We start from the raw sequence: 4,416 nt of genomic DNA, 5'->3' as shown, positions 1-4,416 counted from the left end.
CTGCTGGGCAGGAGGTGGACACCTGGCCACGTGGCTCCCCCAGAGCACGTCCTCCCGACCAGCTGGGTGTCCCTGGAGGAAACTAGAACCTTATCTTGTGTGTCATCTTGCATAGTACTTCCCGGTACAGTACATCACAGTTAGTCTTGTAATTAATGTCTTAACCTTCAACCATGTTTTATTCATTATTTTATTATGTGTAACTTGAAAATTTTTGTTCTAATTTTTCTAATGCAGAACATTCTAAATCTGAAAGGCAGTTGGAAGTTGTCTGATGGAAGTGTGAATAGTTGCTGCTTTCCTGATCAAAGCTGTAGGGCTAGTGGACACTTAGAGTAGGACTTAAAGCTAGAATCAGGCATGTCTTTCTTGTGAGTGAAGAATGATCCCAGAGATTTTGATTGAGAAGCTTTACAGTGCACTTAAATATAATCTTTCTTTTTAATTTCATTGTGAAGCCACAAAACAAACTTTTTTCTTTGGAATTTACTTCTCACTTACCCATTTCACAGGGGCAGTAAAAGAGATTCATTCCCACTAGTAATGTCTCTTGAAAGATACTTTCAGCTTTGTTTTCAGTAGTGAATATCGCACAGTGTTGTGCTGAGCAGGATGTGGTGGTCAGGGTGCCATCCCTTGGGGACGTCCTTCCTAGGAGAGTGCCCGGTTTCAGTGTGGGTTCCATTCCTCTCAGTGTCTGCCTCAGTCGTGGGCACCCACCTGTACATTTCGCAGCATTCATGTCCTTCCCGGGGGTGTATTTCACCCTTACCCCAAGTTGTTTCACACCCACAGGTGACCACTGTCCTCTTGTCCCTAAAATTTTACCTAATGCCACTGCCCAGATTTCGAGTCAGGTTCATTCCCAACTCATACGGTTGTAGCTGAATTCTGAATGCAGAATCCTGGGCGGCCAGCCAGTAGGAGCTGCCAGCCAGTTGGGTGGGAGTGGGAACAATGGCCAGTGTGAGACAGGAAACTGCCTCTGACGTAACCTCAATAGTGTTTATAAAAACCCTGTGCTCTGTAGCTGGAAAAATAAATGTTGGACCCTGGATGGCTTAGCCTGAGGCTGAAATTCAGGCTTTCCTCGTTACCCAGAGAAAGTAGGTTCCCTCCTGTTGGCCTGTCAGAAATACTGTTTTCAAAGGCATCCATGTGCCTGTCGCTGTCAGTGATCATTGTGTCCTCGGTTGATACCTTGTGTCCTGAATAGAGGATTCCTGTGGAGGGCCTTCTGAACCCCCTCACGTGAACAGGAGGGGGCGCCCTAGGGCTGAGTAGTTCATACAGAGGACCTGGGGAGAAGTGACACCCATGGCCACCATGCAGCTGACATCCTGCTTCTGCATGAAGGTTCCAGAAACTGGCCATCCCAGTCAGATTAATTTCTTAGGATGCTGTCAAGATGGGTCTTCCTATTAATGAAGGGATCTGAGGGCCAGAGTCCACTTTTGTTTTTCTAGGCAAAATGCTTAGAAAAGCATTTGCAATCCATGTTAGATATATCTGCTGTGTAAAATTACTTAAAAGGGAATTTTTGTGATTTGAGTTCATTGGTAGCTGCTTTAAAAGATAAGTTAATTTATTTCAAAAATAAGAAAAAATAGATGAGTATGTGAATTTTTAAGGCTGAGAAATAATGTTTCCATACTTTTCCTGTGAAGAAAATAATTTTTTAAATCTTTCATGTCCTGTAGAGAATATCGACTTGCCCCCTGTAATATGGTACATTATGTTTGCACTACTAGAATATCGAGACTGAAGTGTAAAAAAATGTACATACAAGGTGATTTTTATATCCTTTTCTAAAAAGGGGTTTGCATCTACTGTGCTAGGCTGCACATGACTGGTCTAAAGTTGAGATGTGCTAGTTTATAAGTCACTGGTTTTGGTACTTGTGTCTTTGCATGATCAACAGCATGCAATAAACAGTACGAAACACCAGGCCTTATACTGATAATTAAACTCCTCAGCACATCAAATGTATATAAGTGACAAATGAGGCTTTTAAGGAAGTGTGCATATAACACAGGAGCTCACTATACACTAAGAATCTTCCTTAGAACTAGGAAAACATGTATTTGGGGAGAAAGGTTAGGGGCTTAAGAAGTTATATTTTTCTATTTTAAATGGTTAAATTATTGTATAATTTGGAAAAAGTTGCTTTGAATGTAGGACAAAACTATTTCAAAGATTTTTGTTTGAAAAAAGGATATATTTTGTGCCTTAATATTTGTTGTGACTTTTAATAAATTGCTTTCTGAAGTTTTGGGTGATTGGTTCTTGATAATATCTATTAGTGCTAGATTGTATAAATCTACCGACTCCAGTTGATGGCAGGACATGAAATTTTTAAAAGAGGAGGTACAACTGTCAAAGAAACGTCCAGACCTGTAAGGATTTGTATTAGTCTATTTGAGCCAAACTGATGACAGTTGCTGGGAAGCAAAATCTCAACGGATTGAGAAAATGCTCTGGAAAATGGCAGTTTACTACCTATTTTATACATTGTAATCAAAGGAGGAGGCATAAGGGTGTTACATAAAATCCACTGGTGATAGGTTAGGGAGGCGGGAGAAAGCAAAGCAGGGAAATCTCGGAGGTTGAATAAAAAGTAAAATGATAGACACATCTTTTACATGGGTGGGTATAGGATAGTTAACCATTAACATGATAACAATGCAGTGAGGGGATTGTGGCCTCTGCTCTGGTGTGGTTGTGCTTCCAGAAAAAAATTACTTTGAAATTCCGAAGATATATTACCAGGTATGTTTATCATAGATGCAAAAAAAGAAAACAGACAGGCTCAGTTAAGGTAAACATTGATCTTTGTCATGACTCCCTGCCATGAGCGGCTTTTAGTTAGAAAGGTTTAATGTCTGACCATCCTCTGCGGTTACTTTAGGTCTCTATTTGTAAGGCTGCCACGCAGGCCTCCCCTGAGCTCGTCAGGTTTAGTATGTGGCCCCTCTTTCATCCACAGAGCTAATCAGCAGACAGGGAAAGGTGTTCAGCCTCAGTAGTGATCAAAGAAATACAACATAAAAGATGGGGAAATTTTTAAAAATTGACCTAAGTGTATACCATTATATATTTGTAAAATCCTTTTGCTTTCAAAGTCTGATGAAATGAGTATATTAAGAAAAGACGTTCAACAGTGTGTTTATAACCTGTGAATAATGCCAATTCTGATGTTTTTATATATATGTTTTATTGATTTCAGAGAGGAAAGGAAAGGGAGAGAGAGAGAGAGAAACATCAGTGATGAGAGACAACCATTGATTGGCTGCCTCCTGCGTATCCTCCATTGGGGATCGAGCCCGCAACCCAGGCATGTGCCTTTGACTGGAATCGAACCTGGGACCCTTCAGTCCATGGACCAACAGTCTATCCGCTGAGCCAAACCAGCTAGGGCGATGATGTTTTTAAAAACGATGCAAATATAGAATAAGGCTTCTGCACATTATAGCATTATTTAGAGAGTGGAAAGTGACTTACAATTTATGGAATAATGCTACTTTATGGAATAGCCTGCAACCATTAAATTATTATGAAGAATGTAAAATATACAGAAAAGTACTTATTGTAGAAATACATTACAAAGTCACATGTGTGACTTGTCCGTATGAACAGGAAGGACTGAGTGGAAAGGCCTCCTGGCACCATAGTTAGTGTTTAGGTTCAGCTTGGCTGTGGTCACAACCTGATCACAACATTTCTGTAGTTAAGGCAGAAAAGTGTTTCTTGACTGTGTAGCAGTTCTAGGGTGGGTAGAGAGGTGTGCAGGGCATCCCTCTCCCTCAGCCCCCCAACCACAGTGCCTCGGGGACTCAAGGTTTATTTCCGTCTGCGGGCCACCATCTCCAGGGCCTGTCCTCCGCATCCATCCTGCAGGAGGGGGCAGTTCATGCAGCCTGGGAAGTTTTGTGGGGCTCAACCTGTACGTGGTGCACATCACTTCTCAGCATATTCCACTGGCAAAAACTTCATCACATGGCCACACCAGACTGCCAGTTAGACTGGGAATGTCAACAGCTGTGTGCCCGTCTGCTATTCTCGCTCCATGAAAGGAAAGGATGGATGATGGATTTGGGGGACAACCAGTGGCTTCTACCACAGATGAATTTTGGGTCAGTGGACAAGGGGAGACTTAAAAGTCTATGTCTTCCCAATTTTCTCAGAAATAATTATGTAAAAAGTGTTAGTGCCATAACGAGGCTATTTGATATCAGAAACTCTGGAAATAAGTGTGATCTCAGATCACAGCTTAATCCATTAATAAATAAAATCTATCTCGTCTTAAGTAGATGGAGCAAAGGGTTTTCTTCCTGGAGATTCTGCCGGTCTTAGGAGTATTCCCAGAGGAAAAGCAGGGTGTGTGGGAATAAGTGATGGTAACTTGGGGGGGGGGTC

At 41.7% G+C, this 4,416-nt stretch overlaps 1 protein-coding gene across 1 annotated transcript in view; it reads left to right on the top strand.

Annotated features, from left to right (window-relative positions):
- The window catches only part of TMEM87B (transmembrane protein 87B), a 42,862-nt gene extending 40,591 nt beyond the window's left edge, over positions 1–2,271 (top strand). The window contains exon 20 of the mRNA XM_015563785.1: positions 1,701–2,271. The gene's annotated coding sequence lies outside the window, so the exon portion shown is untranslated. The remainder of the gene's footprint in view (positions 1–1,700) is intronic.
- The last annotated feature ends 2,145 nt before the right edge of the window (positions 2,272–4,416 follow it).

This window comes from Myotis davidii, unplaced genomic scaffold (genome assembly GCF_000327345.1).
Source record: "Myotis davidii unplaced genomic scaffold, ASM32734v1 scaffold939, whole genome shotgun sequence".
NCBI classification, from domain to species: Eukaryota; Metazoa; Chordata; class Mammalia; order Chiroptera; family Vespertilionidae; genus Myotis; species Myotis davidii.
This window is presented reverse-complemented; position numbering and strand designations above follow the sequence as displayed.